Source organism: Lactuca serriola, chromosome 5 (assembly GCF_051521515.1).
Source record: "Lactuca serriola cultivar US96UC23 chromosome 5, Lser_US96UC23_V15, whole genome shotgun sequence".
NCBI lineage: Eukaryota > Viridiplantae > Streptophyta > Magnoliopsida > Asterales > Asteraceae > Lactuca > Lactuca serriola.
The window spans coordinates 57017145-57039841 of record NC_136412.1 but is presented as its reverse complement, the minus strand read 5'-3'; the positions used below and the strand labels follow the sequence as shown (position 1 = coordinate 57039841).

Here is a 22697-nt window from a genome sequence, read left to right as displayed (position 1 = left end):
CAACTTTCTTGCAACCTTAAGTACATACGACCTATATGCGCAAGTTAATGATAGATAGACCAGGTACGAGTCCTGCCATGAACTTCGAGTCAAGGTTGCCCAGGAGGATGAGTGAACGTCCTACCATCCGAATAAGTCTAGTCACGTAAACCAAACCCACATGCTTCCTACCGAGCTAAGAAATCGAGGAACACTATGCAGCGCTCTGAGGAAAAGTTATTACTTATGACTTAAGACAGCTAAAGTTGTACGAGGTCGGCTAGATAACACATGACCTCGAACTGGGAGCGGTAGTGTTCGCCCTAGAAGGTCTAGAGGCACCATCTCTACGACACGAAGCATATAATCTTCACCGATCATAAGAACCTAGAAGGCGCGGACGGTAGGGCATGTTATCCCATGAACCGGATCTGGACACCGAGGTTGATGGATTCAGAAATAATGTCATGAACGAAGCACACGAAAACTCGCTACTCCCCTTCATCTAGGCTCGGACAAAATGTATTTGGACCTCAAAAAGTACCTTCAGTGGGCGAATAGGAAAGCAGACATTGTTACACATGTGGGCAAGTATCGGACTTGCGTCAATGTCAAGAGATAATAAAGAAAGCCTTCGCGTCTTCTACAACAACCAGTGATACCTGAAAGGAAGTGGGAGCGGCTAACCATGGGCTTCATAACCAAGCTACCCAAGGCAATGGACCATTTAGGTAACCTTCGACAGACTGGCCAAAAACGCACACTCCCTACTAATCAAAGAAACCGACAGGATGGAGGAATCGACTAGAACATACATCAACGAGATTATGCGACCACATGGTTTATTAATATCTGTTATCCCTATCAGAGATAGTAGATTCGTTTCGTGACCCTGGTGACCCTTGCAGGGAACTAGGTTAGACTTGAGCATGGCCTACAAACAGTAAACCAACGGGCAGAACAAAAGGGATTGTTCAAAACTTGGGCGACATGTTAATAGCTTGGGTGATTAACTTCGGTAGGTGTGCCCACTTACCACCTGGCGAAATCGAAATGAACGAGAGTCTCCACTTTGTAGCAGGGAGCATAAAGGCACACATAGAATACACTATCATTTCAAAACAATAACTCCTTTAAATTGACTTAGCTCAAGTTACAATAAGAAATTCCAAGGCGTCATTTAACATCAGGCGGATTGGTCCCCGCCATACCAATTTCTTGTACTACGAAAAGCTTTACCCATTTTTTCTCCAAATTCATGAAGTCCCGGTCAAAGTGCTAATTTCGGGACGAAATTCCCTCTAACGGGGGGATGATGAGACAACCGTCAAATTCTGGTCAAGTCAAAGTCAAATAAAGTCAACAAGTCAAACCGGTCACCTTAGTTAATCCTTGTATACTAGGGTTTACGTTATGTAATTACTAAACAACTCGCTATTTTAATGAGAAAACATCAATTGGAAAATTCGTATGTTTGAATTTCCATACCCGTGAATATGCTAAACATCGAACCAAAGCGATAAAACACTATTGCACACTCATCGGGAGTGTGTAGGTGTAACAACGTAAATTTTCAAAATAATTTTTCATTTTTAAAACGTACATTTACTCATAAAATATTGTCAAAACACATTGTATCAAATATTATCATCACAAAACATCTCCCCAGAATCTCAAATATAAACTCTACAAGTGTGTACGAATCATGTCGGCGCCTTCCCGCGCTCATCACTAGTACCTAAAACACATAACACAACAACTGTAAGCATAAATGCTTAGTGAGTTCCCCAAAATACCACATACAACATATACGCCACTCGAGACTATAATACGACCTTTCGGTCAATGTGTCTCAGCGGGACCCTCCAGTCCCATAACTCGTTGGACCCTCTGGTCCGGTCATAGCTCGTTGGACCCTCCGGTCCGGTCTATAACATCATGCAACATACATATATCACATAGCACATAAACTCATACGTAACACATAAGGCCCTCTGGTCAACACATAATACCACTCTAGGTAAAGTATAGTGAGAAGACTCACCTCGATGTCTCGGTAAGTATCTGACTTGGTAGAAATGTTATCTAGCCTCTGCCTAATCACATAAAGTAAATACCTTCATAAATACAACTGTTCTCAACCCTAAAAGTCAACAAGGTCAACGGACAAACTTTGACCCGACTCGTCGAGTGCACTAGGGCGACTCGGCGAGTCCACACGTGTCCACTGACTCTCTTAGTCCCCCTCTTGGCACGTCGAGTACTTCCCCTGACTCAACGAGTTCCACCTGGCATGAATCGTGGGGCCACCCCGACTCAACTCGCCGAGTCTCAAGAACAACTCGGCGAGTTCCAACTTGAACTCAGACTCCCCTGACTCTCCCTGACTCACCGAGTCATTCCCCAACTCGGCAAGTCCACTCACTGAGTGACTAACGGGCAACCTTCATACTACTTGCCGAGTTTGTTCTTCGGACTCAGCGAGTTCATTCCATGCACAAACTCTATACAACTCCTGAGGTCAGATCTGTTCCATACAATCATAGATATGGCCTCCCCAAGCATGATAATCACGTAAAGTTCGGACCTTGGCACTCATATAACATCTAAATGGTCCAAAATGGTGATTTAGCCCCAATAATGACACTCCTAGATCATGGCTCCCAAAAGGACTCATAAAGCTCCAAGGGTTAAGGCCTCTAGACCTCCTTGGGTCCAGATCTAGAACACAAACTCGAGAAGGGACCAAATGCTCCACTTAATCAACCTCTAAAAGGGTTAGAAAACCCTAACACTAAGAATCAACACCAAAAACTGAAGAAGGTCTGAGAAAATACCTCAATACAACCTCTATGAGCTCAAAAACCACCAAAATCGCACCTCCTTCAACCTCTTCTTGCCTTGAACACTTCCTTCTTGCAAATTTAATATGAATCTGCGGCCATACTCGGCGAGTCTAGACGCCAACTCGCCGAGTCTCCCCTAAACACCCAAAAATAAAAGAGCAAAATTTAATACCTGGGAAACCAATGTTACAGTAGGACCTTTTTTCACTCTATCTCTCTTTATCAAGAATCTCTCCCAAATCTCTCTTTGTATGAGAAATCTCTCCAATAATGTGAAATCTCTCCCAAATCTCTCTTTGTATGTGAAATCTCTCTTTGTATGAGAAATCTCTCCAAGAATGTGAAATCTCTCCTAAATCTCTCTTTGTATGAGAAATCTCTCCAAGAATGTGAAATCTCTTCCAAATCTCTCTCCAAAGTTCCCATAACTTTTTGGAATCATTCGGGTCATCCCGACCCTTGACTGGGTCAAAAATCGCTTAAATCGACGTTAGAACGAGTGAAATACCCCAAAGTACCCGGAACCTCCCCCTGGGGCCGAAGCCTCTCAGAGACCATACCCTCTTGGACCGGAACCGCAACATGCGAGCCGCAGCAGGCAAGCTACAGCCCGGACCGCAGCCAGCGAGCCGCAGCAAGCTAACCGCAACCAGTGAGCCTCCTACGGTAGTAGCCCGGATCCGCAGCCTCCCCTTCTCCTCGGACCACAACCATGCAACTAAGCCATTCCGGTTTTAGGCTGTTCAGACCGAGATTTCGCCCGGAACTTCGGATTTTACCCTTTTTCACCCGGTTTTCGACCCCAACTCCGTTTTAAGTCCGTTTTTCATCATTTTAACGCGGGATTTTCTCAAAAAATCATATTTTAACATATAAGACCTTAAATATTCATAATATAAACATATTTTTATGGAAATATTTATTTAAGAATAAAATCCATTAAGGGAGATCATGAGGTGGAGTATGAATCTTGCCATAATATTTGACACAAACAACCACCCCATACCCATTCCTTTGACCAGCTATTGTACTCCCCACCACTCCTAGTCACCTCATTGTATTTTCCTACTTTTTCCCTAGCAAATCCATATCCAAAGAGTTGGGAAAATCTCCTCTCACTCTTCATTTCTCTCATTTCTCTCATTTCCTCCCAAGGAACAAACACCTTTTCTCTCAAACTTTCTCCATCAAATTCGAGATTCAAGGCTGATCATCAAGTTGTCTTACACTCTTGGTAAGTATAATTCATCCTCCTTGTGTTAATTACACTTCCCTGTACTCAAAATCATATATTTCTTACACAAACATCATCACATTCATGTTAGATCTTCGAATCTTCAAGTGATCCTTCAAGTGTTCTTGAGTTGAACACTTCTCATCTTCAACATTCACCCACTGAAATCACTCAAGGTGAGTTCATAACCCTATCTTTTAATGTTTTTTCTTAAGTTTTAAGGGGGGTAATACAAGTTAAAACACCAAGAACACAACTAAACACATTTAACATCCTTCATCAGAAAAGTTCAACTCCGTTCACGGACTGTTTTGGGCAACTTAAACATTTTAGCTTTCAAAACGAATTTAGGTGCAAGTATTCCCAGTTCTAAGCTTTAAAATGACTACTTGCACATCTCCACACTATTTTTCTACAATTTATGGTGATTTTTACAAAACTGTCTATCATTTCAAGAGCAAATCCGGACCAGTCTGTGATTATGGACTTTTTCACACAAGTTGGATGTCATTAAAATTCATAATAAAAATTATGAACAAACTAGACTCATTTCCCAAACTCTAAGAATGTACAGATTCTGATTTGGACCTTTGATGATTTTTCTATAAATTTTCTAAGATCGGTAAAAGAAAATGTTAACAACAGAAAAATGCTATCAATTTCATTTCACCTTGTAACATGTTGAGCAAGGTGTATATCTTTATGTGAATATATGTTTTTGCAAATAGATGACATTTTGTCTTAGTATATAGTCATACATCAGAAAACAAATGGATTTTTACCTACAAAAGTATGGTAATTAATTAGTTGTTATATTGCATGTTGCTTCACTTTTGTAAAAGGTATATATACATATCGGTAAACAAAAATGGTTTTTACCTTCACAATTACAGTAGTTAACCATAATAAACAAAGTTATAAGTATTACATTTAAACGTTTTGATAAACTATAATATGTATGGTTTATCTTTCCATTAACACAACAAACACATTTCGGAAGGTTTTATTCCCACAGTAAAAGGTTTTACACTCACACACACCACACGTAAACTTGTTAACTTAAATTGTGAGACATTCTTCTCAAGTACTCCTAGATTACGGGTTAAAATTCCTGGTAGTTATAACCAGAGTCTCTTGTAAGGAGAACGTGATAGTTGTGGATAGATCTATATTGGGTTAGACACCCACACCTGAGATGCATGCAACAGCTAGACCGGCAGGTCTGTGGTGACAAGTGTCATATCAGTTTCGCGACGCCTGAGAAATGTCGTGGCAGGTTCATTAAGTCATAGTATGGTTATAGCAAATCTCATAGGAAGTTAACAACTCATAAAGTTTACGGGAATTTTTATAATTAAAAGGGGTTTTATGACAATTTAAAATCACTTTCTATATCAATAAGTATGGATATTATTGTACACTTTTGGTCTTGGTATTTAAGACTACACGTCATTCATTACGGGATTTTCCCTCAAATCAGAAAGGGTTTTATGCCGATTGAAAACCACGGTTATACCATTAAGTATGGAAAATACTTGTTTATTCTTGGTCCTGGGATTTAGGACCACATAACTTCTAAAAGGAAAATATTGGATTTTTCTTGGTGACACACAACACATTACAAAGAACGGTTTCCAAACTCTTTATCTCAAAAACTTATGAACTCACCAACTTAATTGTTGACACTTTTTCAAAACTACTTGTATTCTCAGGAATTCAGTGAAACAGGAAATCAACAGCGTTTTGAGGATGGGACGATAAATCGTCAAACAGTTCATTTTGTCATCATAATGCAATTGATTTGAATCATGTAAACATATACTTTGGTGTAACTTTTTCAATTATATTTATGATGGTTGTATTTACTTTGAGCACTATTATACTTGTTGTTGTGATACTATACATGAAGTCCTCCACCCCCGGACGTTTCCGCCATCCTTGGTTTGGGGGTGTGACACATTACGACCTTCAAGATGGCAACTTTCTGTCTTAGGGGCTGAAACAACATCAAGGGTGGCAACCCCAAGTCTAAGAATCGAATTTGAACCATAAAGCTTCATCCTTGGGACCAAAAAGGAACCAAAACCCAAAAATGGTGGATCTAAGAGATGAATGATCAAGTTCAAAACTTTATACCTTCATCAAGCTGAGAATGAGTCCTAAAAGCCAGATCCATAAGCTCCCCATTGATTCTCATCTTTGCATCAAACTCCATCTTCTTGAAAATGGATCAAACACCCCAAAAATGGACTTCATAAGCTCAAAATGCCACCATGGATGATATATGACAGTTTCTAGGGTTTACAGGGGTGGAGGCTGAAGATATTAGGGTTAGGTTTTGAGATAAGGAGCTTAAATAGTGTCCAAGACCCTAAAATAGAGTTATGATCTGACTGGAGTACGCCCAGCGTACATATGGTACGCATGGCGTACTCCGAAGAACATTCGCGACCATCCTGGTCAGTACGCCCAGCGTACTCCAAGGTACGCCCAGCTTACTACCTTCTTCACTAGTATGCCCTGCGTACTCTTTGTGTACGCCCCGCGTACTCGGCTAAGCCTGAAAACCACAAAAATTTCGAAGACCATAACTTCTTCGTTATAAGCCCGATTCCGACGATCCTTATATCCACTGAAAGGTGACGAGAAGCCCTACACTTCTAACAGATCAAACCTTTCTTAAGACCTTCCAAACAAAAATACATTTTCCACAAAAGCCCAAACTGCCACTTTACCGAAATACCCCTAGGCTCCAAAACACCAACCGAACACCCGGATCACTTCTAATACATCACCCACACCCAAATGAGCTTAGATCTTACCTTCACAAGAGCCATAATCCCTATAATGACCGACCTTCGAGCCACAGCCTCAAACTAGGAGTCAATTCGGAACAGATCGTTACACTTCTTCATCTCTCCCAATTCGTCTGCCACATCGCAACTCCTTTCTTCTCCTTGAAATCAAAAAACAGATTTGTCATAAGAAAAAGTAAATGCATAAATTGATTAAGGAGTGTATGGAAACATTAATGATGGGTGTGATTTTTCTGGTGTGGAGACACTGAACAACGTTGGTGATAGAGGAGTCTACGGAAACGATAAACAACGTCGTGATTTCTAAGGTGCGAAAACAATAAACATCAGTGATTTTCTAGTTTGTGGAAACAATGATTGTAGTCATCAATTTCTGGGATTTGGAAACGATGCACAATGATGGTGTGTCTTAAGATTTAGGGAGGATTCATCCATACAAAGGCAGCTATGCACATGAGGATCGATTTAGGAAGAGGAACACACACAAGGATTATGTTATCTAGATACAAAGGAAGACATCAAAAAATCAAATACAAGTGCTTTTAGAGCTCTTTCAAAGAGCTAGAGAGAGAGAGAGAGAGAGAGGTTTATCAATTTGGATTCTAGCATTTGGCGAAGTACAATTTAGGAATTCTTTGTATCGAATTTTCCAATTCAATGCATTGCACATCTTTTAGAAGCTTGCAATGCAAACTTGATTTTATGATGTAAAGCTTATATGGATTGCTTAGTTAGAAGAAATTACTCACTCCAAATCAAGTTAGTCCTTGATTCTATTTTTCAGACATTTTGGAAACCGAATTTTATAACTTATTTGTTGTTAACTCTTCTTATAAAAGATGAATATGACTTTATTAGTTTAAACTAGATGTTATGTTGTTCTTTGCTGATTTTTTCATTTATCTGTAGTTAACTCTTTGTATAAATGATGAATATGACTTTATTAGTTTAAAATAAGATGGTGTGTTGTTCTTTGCTGATTTTTTCATAAGGCAGGACAGAATCATGGAAAAAGATAAGGACGGTACCAGCGGTACCACCCAGACACGATAACTCAGCCATTGGTTTCGTCGGGTTCGTGGCTTCACATTTGAAAAATGGGTTGGTGAACTCGTTGGTAAATTTAGAAACTAAGGACCATTGTATTGTTTTTTGTGTTAGCTTTCCAAAAGATTCCCTCCAAGGAGTAATGCATGTGACTAGAGTTAATGCATATAGTTGTCACTCTTAAATTGCATTTGGGCTTTGACTTTGACTACATTGATACGAGTTCCTGTTTTTTTTTTTTTTACTTTTTTAGTTTACAAATTTATTTACTTTATGGTTTTGTAGTATTTTGCCATATTATATATAGATGAATAAATAATTCATTCATTTGTAGTGTTTTTACTCTGGAAAATTTTATATTTCATTTGATTCATTTAGTTACATTCAATGGATTCCCGGGGCAAAGCTAAACAAACCGGTTATAATAAAAAACGCAAATCCACACAAGGCGGTTCAAGTCAAGATATTTCATTTTCTTTTCAAAATTTTCAAAATCCAAACTATCAGCAATACCAAAACTACCAACAAAACCAAAACTATCCACAACAATATTTCCCGGTGCAACAATCTTACAACACATTTAGACTTCCAGAGGAAAATAAGAGTTATAATCCATGGAATCAATTTTCTCAAAGGGTTCCAGAAACCCAATTCCAATCTTCTCAACCCGAGAATTTCCAGTTCCGTGATGCTCAGAATGAAGAATCTGGCAGTTCTAATGACGACCCGGCTCTCGAAAGAAACGAAGAAGAAACCAGCGAGGAGTTGTGTAACACTCTAAAATCTCAAACAAAATTTTCAAATTTCAAAGACTCCAAACAAACATAGTTTAGTACTTATCAAGCCAATGTGAATTTTTCCCAAACATAGAACATCAGAAATTATTTATTAAATATCCCAGAATCCTCGTAAACACAAATCACAAAGTTGGTGCGTACAATCATGTCGGCACCTTCCCGCGATCCTGAGATGTACCTGAAACACATTTTACACAAACAATGTAAGCACAAAGCTTAGTGAGTTCCCCAAAATACCACACACACAAATAATTAGCCTCTCATGGCTATATCTCGATAAGGACCCTCCGGTCATGTGCCTCAGTGAAGATCCTCCGGACTCACGGCTCGGTATGGACCCTCCGGTCCTGTGTCTCGGTGAAGACCCTCCGGTCTCACTACTCGGTATGGACCCTCCGGTCATAAATCAATATAAAAACAGAGTAATATAGTAGCATAATTCACAAAGATAGAATGCAATAATATCACATAGCTCAGTATAAGCACATAAGACCCTCCGGTCAATAACACAAATAAGACCCTCCAGTCGCACAGTAATTACCACTCAGGTAAGTATAGTGAGAAGACTCACCTCGTAAAGTAAAGCAAGTATATCCCGCACCCGAACTGTCGATTTAGACTCCGCCTAACATATATTGCATATAGCTCTAATTAATATTTGATATTAACAAACCCTAAAAGTTGTTAGTCTAGGCTTTTATACTAATCTCAGAAGGGTAAAAGACTATTTCACCCCCTCCATGTCGTCCAAGGTCCACAATTTGACTAAAACCCTAAAAGTCAACGGAATTCAACACCCAGCGCGTACGTTGAGCGTACAGTCTTTTGCGTTGGGCGTACAACCGCCCATGCATGCAACGAGGGTGGCTGAGCGCTACACTGCGCGTAGCTAGGAGTACGCTCGGCATACGTCCCAAACTCACTTTTCTCATTCTCCTGGTCTTAATCTGTTAAGACCATAGATACAATCTCAGATCTGGTCTGACTAGGGTCTATTACTTCACAAAGTTGGTGACTTTAAGCCTTAGCATGGCTGGTCAAGTCTAAAACTCATAAATTCTCCTCCTTTACTCACAAAAGTCCTCATATATAATGCATGGGGAGATATTGACGATCAAGATCTCATTTTTATGAGTCCAAACGACTAGAAACAGCAAAATGGACATATGTTATGCTCTGGAGTTCATCAAACTCATAAAGCTTCAAGCTTTGGGGACATAAACCCTAAAAATGGAACACAACATGAATTAATCAAAAGAATGATAAAGCTTTGAGCTTAATAACTCTAAATGATGCACCAACCACAGGGAAACTCAGATCCAAAAGCTTGGGCATCAGTTCTTCTTCCTTCAAAGCTCCTTCTTCACAAAAGAATCCCACAAGATCACTCAATAAGCCTCAAATGCTCATATAAGCTATGAAAACGAGATTTAGGGTTTGAGGGGAATTGAAGACAGGAAATGGTGGCTAGAAATGAGGTCATCATGTTCCTTAAATAGGGACACACAACACAGTTAGGGTTTACACTATGAGCCTAGTACGCCCAGCGTACCCTCTGGTACGCCCCACGTACTAGGTGGCCTTCGCGTCCATAATACGCACATGAGTACGTTAAGCGTACACATGCGTACGCCCCGCGTACTCATCTACCACCTTTTTCTCATTTAAGGGCTTTTTTTTACAAATCAATAAAAGTAAGGGTCATCAATACATACCTTATTTTGGGATGTTACAAGTTGCAACCCGTTGCTGAGAAAAAATGCAACTATACACATCGCCAGAAGCGAAAGAACTGGGTGGAAGGCGAAGAGTTGCCTTTGACTAGGGCATATGTCGTTGTTTCTAAAGATAAACAACGCGGAAATCAACAAAGGTTCAATGCATTTTGGGAGAGGGTTCTAGAGCTTTTTAGTGTTCAAATGGGAGCTTCAGATCGGTCACGACACCAAGTAAACTCAAAATGGAAAGACCTCCAAAAGAAATGTAATGCTTTCAACGGCATCTATAACCGTAAGATGAATAGTATGGCTAGCGGGAGATCTGAGGCTGATGTTTTACAATCTTCACTAAGCGAGTATCGGAGGACTATTAACCAGAAAGGTTTTCCTCATCAACAAGCTTGTGAGTGGTTGAAAGACAACGTGAAATGGGCATTTGTTACAAAAGCGGGTGAAGAATCCCCACCTCCTTCTTCAAAACGAACCAAAACATCTTCATCCAACGCCTACACATCTGATCCACAATATCCTCCTGGATTCTCCCCCCAACAACAACATTCGTTTAGTGTTGAAGACTCACCGCCTCAGAGAAAAAGAAAAGGAAAGAAAGCGGCATCGACATCATCAATAGAAAATGACATGTTTGATCTCGTCAAACAAATTGCCGACATCAATACTGCAACCGAAACACAGGCGGAACAAACACAAAGGTACCGGGAACAAAAATTGTGCATTCTCGAAGCTAATGAAGAATGAAAAGCTCAATTGTTGGATCGGGAGATAGAGAACCAAGATATGGAGTATTTTCTCCAGTCGCATGATCGTTTGACTAGATGTATTTTGTGCACGATGCTTGAAAGGAAACGACAAATTGCAACTAAGTATGGTTGAGAGTTAGAGAACCCATGAAGTTCAAAACGTCGACATCATTTGACTGGAGAATCTTTCTCTTTATTATTATGTTTTTTATTTTTATTTTTATTTTATTTTCATGTTCATTTTTATTTTGTTTTTATTTTTCTTTTTATTAAGATTCTCTATATGTATCATTGTTTCATTATATATATATATATATATATATATATATATATATATATATATATATATATATATATATATATGTTTGTTTCATTTTCTCTCTATCTTTTCTCTTTTTTTCAAAATAAATACAAACATTCGGAAAATAATAATCAAAGTTAACGATGATAATTCATCATCTGATGATGAACTTATCAACAATAATTTGTTACATGTATTGTCTCGTACTGCACAACCACTTCTTCAGAATAATGCTAGTTCAAACAACAATCAAAGGAGAAACACAATCCACAGAGATCGTTTAGAGGCTGAACGATTGTTGATCCGACATTATTTTGCAGACGATTCAACCTATGGTCACGCACAGTTCCGCAGAAGGTTTCGTATGAGCAAAGGTTTGTTTATGTGACTTGTTGGTGACCTGGAGACGAATTATCCTTATTATCAAACAACATGGGATGCAACAAATTAAAGAAGTTTCAGTGCACTACAAAAATGCACATCAGCAATACGTCAATTAGCGAAGGGTTATAACCCAAACTCATTAGATGAGTATCTAAATATGTCAGAAAGAACTTCTCGTGAAGCTCTTGAAAACTTTTGCTACGGTGTTGTCCAAATGTATAAGGCTGAATATTTACGTCGTCCAACATCCACTGACATTCAACTTTTATATGAAGCACATGAAGCTAGACATGGGTTCCATGGAATGCTTGGTGACATTGACTGTACACATTAGAATTAGAGGAATTGTCCAACGTAATTGAGACGCCAATACATGAGGGGTGAGCATAGCGGTGACGTCACAAGATTTATGGTTTTTGCATGCATTCTATAGTGTAGCCGGTTCTAACAATGATTTAAACGTCCTCTACCAATCACTGATGAGAAATATCATGGAACAGGACCCGATTGTTCATTTTATCTGAATGGTGAACACTACAAACATGGTTACTATCTTGCAGATGGAATATATCAATCATGGGTTGTATTTGTGAAGGCATATCCATATCCAGTAGCCGACAAAAAAGATACGGTTCAAGGCGGCACAAGAATCAACAAGAAAAGACATAGAACGTGCTTTTAGGGTCCTTAAAAGACGTTGGGACATATTAAAAATGTTTGTACAAGCTATGACGGTGAAGAAAACAAAAAATATAATGTACGCTTATATAATATACTACACAATATGATATTAAAAGATGAAGGTGTTGTGATATCTCCTATGTATCAACCCGATCCCCCCACTGACGAAGTTAATGACCAAGAAATAATACATGAATTGCGCAAGGCTGAAACCCACCACCAACTTCGATCTGATCTTACTGATCACATTGAAGAACTCTAGATAAAGCTTGCAACTTGATTATTGTCGAATGTTATTGGGGTGTTCTATCTTTTGGATCTAGATTTTGGACTTGTTTTGGTGTCATGTATGGGTTCAAGGTCATACTTTCACCATTTTTCTTATCAAGAATAGTGTAGGACATGAACAGGACATGCATGTTTATAAATTTTCAGTTTTTATGAGTTCTTTTTTAGTATATTGGACTTCTGTAAAGTTTAGTATTTTGGCTCAACGGATTAAGAGCCTAACCAAAAAGTTAGTTATGTGAACAATGTATGTGCCTAACCAAAAAGTTAGTTATGTGAACAATGTATGTTGAGTGTAGTAGGGGTGAGGAAATTTGGCTATTTTGTCTTTTAGTGCTATATTGAGTGTAGATAAGCTACGCGGAGCGTAGTTAAATATCTACGTTCCAACTCTAAATAATAACTAGTTAATTTTAATTATATGATTTAAATTATGTTGTCTTTTTTTAAGTGTATTTTTTATTATTATGTTATTTTATAAGTATCCTGTATTTTTTTATTTGTAGTGTGGTTTTTTAATTAAATGTTATTTTTAATATTATTTTAGATTTTTTTTCAAATTAGCAAAAAACATCAAAAAAATGTTATGTTTTATTTACTTTATATTTTTTAATTTAATTAAATAAAAAAACAATATTATACGTTACTTTTAATATTATTTTAGAATTTTTTTTTTTAATTAGCAAAAAGTAATGAAAAAAATTATTTTTTGATTTAATTTATATTTTCTAATTTAATTAAATAAAAAAAACATCATACGAAAATTGGTTTCAATGGGTTGGAAAAGATAGGGTTTTTATATATTTTAGGTTGGAATTGACTCCCTACACCCTAATAGGAATGGCAACGGCAGGTTTCCGGGCGAAGTATTGTTTCCCAAACCTTTTGCGATATCTTTCGGGTATTTTATCAAGGCGCCCCATCAAGTTTTGGGTTTTCGCATCAGGTTTCAGGTATTTTATCGGGTTTACAACAAATCATAACTAAATTTTTATTCCGTTCTAAGATACCTGATTTTTTATAAAAAAAATACATGTTCTAGCCTAACTTTTAAATTACAAATAAGATGAATCATTTTAATAAAATAAACTAGACATTATATTAAAAATTATTTGATTTAAATTTAATGTAATACATCAAAACATAAAAAATAACCATTCACATCAGATTGTTAATAAAAAATTATCAGAACCTAAGTAACTATTATGAAGATTATTTATTAAAAGACTTTCATGTTAGCTCCTTATATAAAAACTCGATATTAAGGGGTATTTTTATTCGGAGCTACTGACGAAGTTATCATAACGGCAGGAAAAAAGAATATTATAAAGGAAGGTTGGATTGGTCTTAAAGTGGCTGTAAACATGAAAAGAAAACAAAAATACCAGTTGTGTTGCACAAGTAATAACAAAACGACAACTAAAGGTTTCACAAAGTTTTAACATTGCATCACAAGCTAAGCAAATACGATGAATGATGATACTCAAATGAAAATATAGCTAATCGAGCTTTATATTATGACATTAAAACAACACTCCTAGTATTAAAACATTACTATAACATAACTAAAGTATTAGCACATTACTATAACATAACTGAAGAAAATTTATATTATTACAACATTTACATCTATCACAACTCCTAAAGAAGCCAAAAGATTCAAACTTCATCAGAATCAAGAATCCAATCAACAAAACTGTTCTGCAATAAATACACAAAATTATTTGTAGCATACAATATATACCATTTAGATAATCATATCATTATTGTTCTTCTTTCCCTCAATGCAAAGGATATGTATACCAACAAATATTATGCCAAAGGGTATACACCGAATTCTTTGGATATAATTCTTGACAAAGAACATCAACAAAAAATCCGATGTATACTCCTTTGGTATAGTATTAACAAGGTATCATTTGTAATAGCATCCTGAACTACAAAGGTAATAATAAAATACTCATAGAAGCTAACACATGGGTATGAATCAGATCACATGTACACATCAAGGTTAATCAGACAGGGATAACTGTGTAAAAAAATGATATCTTCATGCACATCCCACATGTAAAAACTTATAAATCATCAAATTCAAAAACTCATCTTTCAAAAAGAAATCATAATAGCCTCAGACCGTCCTAGTTCATGATTTTCAACAATTTTGCAAGTATAAAACATGCATTTCAGTCAACCATTAATAAAAACTATCATCACTGGCCAACAAATTGGATAAAAATATATTTTTTGACTATAATTATGTCTCAATATCTGAAATTTAGAATAAAAAAAAGGAAAACAGATTCGTGAAAAAAATTGAGAGTATCGTAAGGGCAAAATATATAAATTAAAAAATGTTGGGAAATTATAAGAAAAAAAAAGGCATCAGATCTTCCTATTCAGAGTAAGAATCAAGATACCCACATGAATGCAGGTATTCAACTCGATAAAATCACATCATTTGGCCTGTATATCTTCGAATTCCCATTGAAAATAAAGCTGAAGAATATAAAAGAGAGCAAAAAAATCAAAACGACATGAGAGTTTCAAAGTAGAGAATAAATAAGAAAGAGGAAGTTGGAGAACAAAAAGGCAAAAATCAATGGCTTGATCGAACTAAGGAAGGTGAAGACGGCGCCAATAGATTAGGGTTTTACAGGTTGTGATGGTGAGTGAGATGAGTAGTCGTTTTATAGGGCGAGATTTGTTCGCGAAGGGTTTGATGCTCCTTTTTTGTATTGACAATATGTGGGTGGAGAATTTGATCCAACGGACAAGATTGAAGCTAATCATGGATAGTTGACCGAAGCCCATTCAAACATTGGGCCATTTGGTATCAGTCTCGACATGTGTTAGGTTTCCGATACAAAAGTTTTTAAATATTAATATATGCGGGATTTTTAATTATGGTAAAAAGAAAAATAAGAGTCACCACCCCGTTTTGGTTTTGTTTTTAAGTTTTTTATTTAACTTTTTTTCTCTTTTCTATTACAATGAAATTGCATTGTTTTTTTATTTTATTTTATTTAAACGACGTATAATATTAAATAAAAGGCTGTGCAACTAGCAAGGTTAGAGCAAACTACAAAATATTAATACAAACATTGAAGACACTTAGAGGAGAACGACACCATACATTCCAATTGAGACTATTAAGATTGGTGTGATGCTTGAACCGATTAAAAGATATAAGTTGAATTTCATTTGTCGTCCTCATAGGAGAATATTTTTTCTTCTTAAAGATGAGGGATTTCGTGTCTTCCAAATTATCCAAATGATAGAATATATCAGCTACAGTTTCATCTTTTTATGATTATTGCTAAGCCCATTGCATGATAACGACAATAACGTATCAGGCGTATTCATGGGTGGAGATGGTAAAAAACTTGACCAACTATAGAACCGTCTACATACTTCTCAAGAGAAGAAGCAATTGAAAAAAAATATATATATGATATGTGTCTTCATTTGTATTCAAACAGAAAGTGCAAGTAGAGGATAAGGATGACAAAAAGCCTCATACCCGATGGGAAACCCGAAATCCGCATCCATTTTGACTGAGGAATCCCCAAGTTGACCGGTGATGTGGAATCCCCGAATATAAAAATAAAAAATAAATAAATAAATAAATGGAGATGGGGATGGGGATAGCCCTAATTCTCGACCCTGGACCTGCCCCTGATATATATTAATATATAAAAATAATACAAAACATATATTTATAGTAAATTCACAATAAATAAAATTTGATCCGGTTAGCCTGAGTCATTAGAAAATTTGTTTATATTTGTTTATATTTTTTATGCAATCTAAGGATATTTTATATTTTGGAAAATCTTTAAACTTACATTTGAAAAATTGAAATTTAGAGTTTTCTTTACGAAAAAAATTTAATATTAAAAGAGGAAAAGAAATTTTTGATTTCCCGTTGGGATCCCCAGTCCATATTTGGGGTGGGGATGGGGTTTATTTATATTCCCCGATATGGATGCGGATTGGAATGAGGATTCATGGATGAGGATGGGGATTAAGATCCCCTATATTCCCCGCCCTCATTGCCATTTCTAGCAGAGGATGACAATTTTACCCCTCTCAATATGAGGTTCATGGCAACTGGAATTCAGTTTAGTAACATGCGCCACATGAAGCAATTAGCCTTGATAGGGACCCATGAAATCCAATAAAACCTCAATTGATCATCACTTGTTATCATGTTCTCCATTAAGGCATAAATCGATCTCACGTTGAAATTATCGCTTTTGTTTGCCATCCACTTCCAAGAGTTAGAAACTTCTGAAAGTTGCACACTAGCCACCAAACTATTTAGGGTAGTTAATTGCCTTAATTCCTCACCATTTTGTGGGTCTCTTTTCCCAGCACTAAGTTCCAGTAGAGCATGAGGCATTAATTCTACCAATAATTTTCAATTTTTTTGAGATTCAATCAAATACAACTTTGGGAAAACATCTTTGAGCACCTCATTACTGAACCATACATGCTTCCAAAAGTGAGTTTTATCTCCAGCCCCAAGTTTTATTTCAAAAAGAGTTGTTTATGGAAATGCTCCATTCATCCAACTCCAAAGTTGGTTTTAACAGTTGATAACCAAATACTCGGAAGCCCCTGTTTTGCCAATGGTTTTCCATCAATTCTATATAAGTGATGCATAGAGGTAATACACAAAGTCTAAAAACTATTAGATTCATATTTTAGACGCCATAACCATTTGGTAAGAAGAGCAACATTCATCGTTTTAAGACAACCAATGTCAAGTCCACCCTTTTAACTTAGTATAAATATTGATGTAATCGTTGTCTTTTATTTTAATTCAAGAACAAGTTTTTCAGTCGATAAAACTTAACCTCTAAGTTATATTTGTTCTTATTGTTTACTTCCCTGTTCGTTCACTTATGTCATATTCTTCTGTTTCATTCAACTTGGTGCCCAATAACAACCTCCCTGTTATCTTTTTGCCTTTGTTCAAATCCGTTTTTTTATCCCTCTTTTGTTTGACTTTATTGTGCACAAAAGGCAAGAGTTGAACTTGCAAGTTTTAGAAATATAACAAAAATCATCAAGCAACAGTAGCTGAGTACCATGATTAAAATATTAAGCTTGTGTCTCAATGGAGCAGATCCAATAACCAAAGGTACGAAAAGAGAGCTATTTGGTAACTTACTACCACCGCCTGCTATGAAATAAAGAATTAGAACACACTTGTTCTTGTTACCCGTATAAATTCAGTTTCACTAATCTTCAAGAAATCACCATACAACCAAGCATAATGAATTTGAAAATCAAAAGCGAAATTAAGAGTCAAGATTATCGATTATTGTCTTTGGCTTAAACATCTCCATTTCCATTTAAGTTCAAAATTTCTTGAACTTTTTGGCACAACAAACAAGCAACATGAATTGCTTTCACAACAATTTCTAAATCTTTGCCGTATTTCTCATTTGGGTGTGATTCAGTCAACACCCAATTGTCATTCTTCTCCATTTCGTAAGACACTTTGGATTTTTGGTCAGATGCGTTTAGACAACAAATGGGGGTTCGGGATTTGGGGTAATTGCGACATGAAAGGAAACCAAGAATTTTACATGGGATTTTAGAGAATCATTGTCGGAAAAGAACAAAGTTTGTGGGATTTTGGTTACCAATTTTGAAACAGAAGTTCACTAAGGCTGGACGGAGTGGGAGCGGGAAACGGGTGAGGAAAGCTTCCCTCTCTCCTACACACCACTCCGTGGGTGAGGGAAAGAGATGGAGGGAGGGGGTGCCGCACTCTCTTCCTTCATGCTATTGGTCAGTTTTTTTTTTTTTTTTTAATATTTATAAAATTATATACCTACTAAAAAAATATATCAAAATTCATGGTTTTTAATTCCCTACAAAATGAGTATAATATATTTATGAAATATATTTAAAATAAAAAAAAGTGAGGGAAAGGCTTCTCACCCATTCCTTAGCTTTTAGGCGAGGGAAAAAAAATAAGAGAAAGGAAGGTATGGCCCACAAAAAGTGAGGGAAGCTTCTCTCCCACACCCTCCGGTCTAAAGCATTTATGAGGAAAGATGCTTATTAAAATTAGCTTATTTAGCTTAATAAGCTAGATTTTATCCAAACACTCAAAGTTAGCTTCTTGTGGAAATAAACAATAAGCATCTTTTTTTTTTCCTATCCAAACACCCCCTTAATCTAACACCTAGTTTACACACGCACAAACATTTCTCTAAAATAAGATGAATATACAGAAATCATCATAGAAATCCCATTCATTTGGCGATCAATTTCCAGCCGATCTCTAATTGGGCGTTCCAAACTCCAAATTGTCGATCGCAATTGTGAATTGGAACAATTCTATTTGGTAAAAACACATTCCTGTTACTATGACTAAAACTTACGGTGTACATATATGCCACTAGCTCTGTCAAGGATTCCAATCGAGCAATGTGAACCAAATGGGCAAGCTGTAATAAAAATAATTTATAATTCATGAATTAGTGAAGATAATGTCTAAAAACGAAATCAAAATTTCCTACTTTTTTCATTTTTCGCAGTCTTGACCAATTCCTATATTTTCCGATTTTGACCAAAAGGAGCCGATTTTTACCTAGTTTGATCGATTCCGAGTTTTTTAACCAACTCTTAATTAGGTGTCTCAGCCATTACCCAATTCCGATTAATCAACCATCTAAACTGATTTTTATCACACTAATCACAGCACATATATCACAGCCAACCACTTAACCCTCAAACTTGTATAGGAAAGACATTCATTTTGGCATCTAGTTTTCTTATGCTTTTGACACATCCATTATTTTCCTCATCGATCCACCTCTATGAAAAAGAGTGATATGGCCGAATAAGTGTATAGATATGTTGGGAGTGCTATGTTTTTTTTGTAGATGATCTTGGCTGGTCAAAAGAAACGCACAAAAAATAATTACAACGGCCAAATGAGATGGAGATGAATACGTGGTCGGTTAATAACTAAAATAACCAAATGCGCTCTATATTGTGGTTGATTTATTTACAACTTACTTTTTCCTCATTCAACATAAAAATTAAAACAGAAAAACCATTAACACTCTTACCGAAACGATTACAAAAAATACAATTTAGAAACTTCAAGATATAAACAAAATCTTTAAATAGAAGCGTGACTAACAAAGGAGCTTCTATAGCTAAACAAAATAAGAACGAATAATGTTATAATGTTAGAACCTAAAGATTCAACCAATATACATCACCAGCTTCCAGAAACGGTCCTTTTACAAATTTTTAAAGCTCCAATAAAATAACCTTCTTCACACCTACACTCCACTTCACGTAATTCTTAAATACAAACACGTTAGATAATGAGCCAATGGCGTATGTTCATCCAATGACTATACATGCTACTACTGGTAAAGGAAAACAAAATATGGAAGAAACATAAATTCAATCTCAAGAATTTTATCAACAGCCAACTTTTGAAATGTCTATGAAGATGCCAAAAGAACAAAAACAAAACATTGTAAATGCAGACACATATATACCCACAACAAACGAATAGACATCAGATTCTCTTATAAAAATGTCAATCTTCATAAATGAAGATATACATCTAACAAAAAGAATCAGATGTCTACTCATTAATTGTAGTATTGTGTAACATGTATACCCCTTAACCTAATTTACCAATAAAAAAGCTAACTCTCGCTCATATTTCGAATATAGAAATGATGATCTACATCAAGAATCAGAAGATTTGGAAAAAAAAAAAAAAGTGGTATATTGTCAGATCACAAATTTTCATCAATATGTTATCAGACAGGGATAACTGTGTAAATATATGATCTCATCATTCAAAATCCACTTACCCTTAACAATCAATATCTCAATCAAATCAATTAAATTTAGCATTTGATAAAAAAAAATTGAATAAAAATGAAAATAGCCTCAGACCGTCCTAGTTCATGATTTTCAACAATTTAGCTAATGTAAAAACTAGCTTTCAGTAAACCATAATTATAAACTGTCATCAATGGCCATAAACAAATGAAAATCGATAGTTCTATTGTGCTTTTGCACATCATTTTGAATATCAAAACGAAACAAAACGAATGTTTCGGAAACGGATTAGAGAGCAGAAAAAAGAAGAAGAAAATCGCTGAGAACAAAATGAGAAATAACACGGTTTGTAAAGAAATCAACAAATGTTGATTAGAGGATCAACGGAATATGAACAAAAAGGAAGACTATCTTAGACTGAAAAGGGTAGATGCGAGATGGAATGAATTTTTAGGGTTATGAACGCTCGTTTTATAGCTTGCCGATTTGCGTTGCGCAGTGCTGGAGATTGATCAATGCTCACGCCGTAGTTGACCTAAGCGGCTAAGCCCAGTGAAGCTTTGGGCTTCCATTAGAATATAACTATATAAGTATTTTACACTCAAAAGTCCAATCCATAACTGATTAATAGTGTTAAGGAATATTTATTTTAGTTTTGTAGATTTTCTTTAACTTTGTGAAAAGAAATATATTAGAATCAGTTAAAATAAATCAAGATCTTGAAGTTGATATTATAAGTTTTATCGTATCGGAAAACATAATTTCATGAATTTACGATCATTATTTGCAAATTTTAGATTATTTTGTGAGAATTTGAAAATATAATTAAATATGATCAATTTAATAAATAGTTCTATGATGTTTTATATAATTAACTTTACGAGGCAAAGTGATATAAGTGTTGATGTATGATTTGATGACGCCAATACTGGTAAAATTATGATGACATCGGCAATAAATCTATCCAAATTATCCAATAGCTCGTAATAAGACGACATTCGTATACGACATGTAAAATAGGTCGATTAAGAAAACTCATAGTTTCACCAAAATGTGTGGTATTTTTTGACTATTTGGGATAGTTTAGGGTCTACAAAGCATGTTTATTCTAAAAATAAGCAATTTGTTTTTTAGATTTAATTTAGATAATTGATTATGAATCTTATTATTATCAATGATGATCTTCTACGGTTACGGTTGAGAAATGAAGCTTATTTTCTACTCCTTATAAGTATTTCGGTTTCTTTGCTTGTTAAACAAGTTTTCAATTATTGATTATGAATTCAACTTTATGGTTATATTTTCGTTCTTTATGTTTTTGTTGGTTGTACTTTGTCATTTAATCTTATAGCTCTTCGTCAGTTTCGTAGAATTTCATATATATCATTTTCAACATCAAAATATTCTATTTCGCAAGCCTAACTTCAGAATACCATATGTACCCTTTATAAGTTTTTAGTACACCATATTTGTTAAATCTTGTTTTTTAATATTTTAAAAGCATTTATTGTAATTTAGAATCATTATACTATATATTAAAATTATCCATCCTTAGCTTGGCTAAGAATTTGACAAAAATGGTCCTCCATTTAATGATATATGTTCAATTACATCTCTTTTTTAATTTTTGTCTTTTGTGTCATTATATGGATTGTTGGTGGACACGTGGGGTGGCTATCTACCAGGGTTAGCAGCACCGCTTCCTTCCTAAGTGATACGTGTTCCGTACACATGAGCACCCACTGCACCAAATATCCATTCATGTCGCAGGCTGCTTTTCCAAACTATCCTCTTAGGAAATCCACCGCCTAGCGCCCATAACACTGCCTCTTCTTACCCACTTTCTCTACATGCTCCCCACCGCCTCTAACCCTCCATCTCTCTCTAAACTCATCGGCTTCAGAGAGATCACAGATTCGATCTCCACCGTATCTACCTTCGATCAAAGAGTTTATAGGTTTTGAAGGGCTACGAACGGAGGCCAGACATATCCACCATCACCGACGATTGATCAA

General features: G+C 36.0%; 1 long non-coding RNA gene and 5 other non-coding genes across 6 annotated transcripts; all 6 read right to left on the bottom strand.

The window, feature by feature from the left end:
• Window positions 1-14332: 14332 nt before the first annotated feature.
• Window positions 14333-15549, bottom strand: LOC145052514 (uncharacterized). The gene is made up of 2 exons (XR_013684072.1): window positions 15271-15549; window positions 14333-14550 (listed from the first exon to the last, which is right to left on the bottom strand). It is a non-coding gene; the product is annotated as an uncharacterized LOC145052514 (long non-coding RNA).
• Window positions 14830-14911, bottom strand: LOC145056208 (small nucleolar RNA R38). The gene has a single exon (XR_013685739.1). It is a non-coding gene; the product is annotated as a small nucleolar RNA R38 (small nucleolar RNA).
• Window positions 14975-15067, bottom strand: LOC145056225 (small nucleolar RNA snoR20a). Its single transcript, XR_013685756.1, has one exon. It is a non-coding gene; the product is annotated as a small nucleolar RNA snoR20a (small nucleolar RNA).
• Window positions 15229-15301, bottom strand: LOC145056224 (small nucleolar RNA snoR64a). The gene has a single exon (XR_013685755.1). It is a non-coding gene; the product is annotated as a small nucleolar RNA snoR64a (small nucleolar RNA).
• A 5072-nt stretch (window positions 15550-20621) lies between the features above and the next one.
• Window positions 20622-20704, bottom strand: LOC145056206 (small nucleolar RNA R38). Its single transcript, XR_013685737.1, has one exon. It is a non-coding gene; the product is annotated as a small nucleolar RNA R38 (small nucleolar RNA).
• An 83-nt stretch (window positions 20705-20787) lies between these two features.
• LOC145056226 (small nucleolar RNA snoR20a) lies at window positions 20788-20880 on the bottom strand. Its single transcript, XR_013685757.1, has one exon. It is a non-coding gene; the product is annotated as a small nucleolar RNA snoR20a (small nucleolar RNA).
• Between the last annotated feature and the right edge of the window lie 1817 nt (window positions 20881-22697).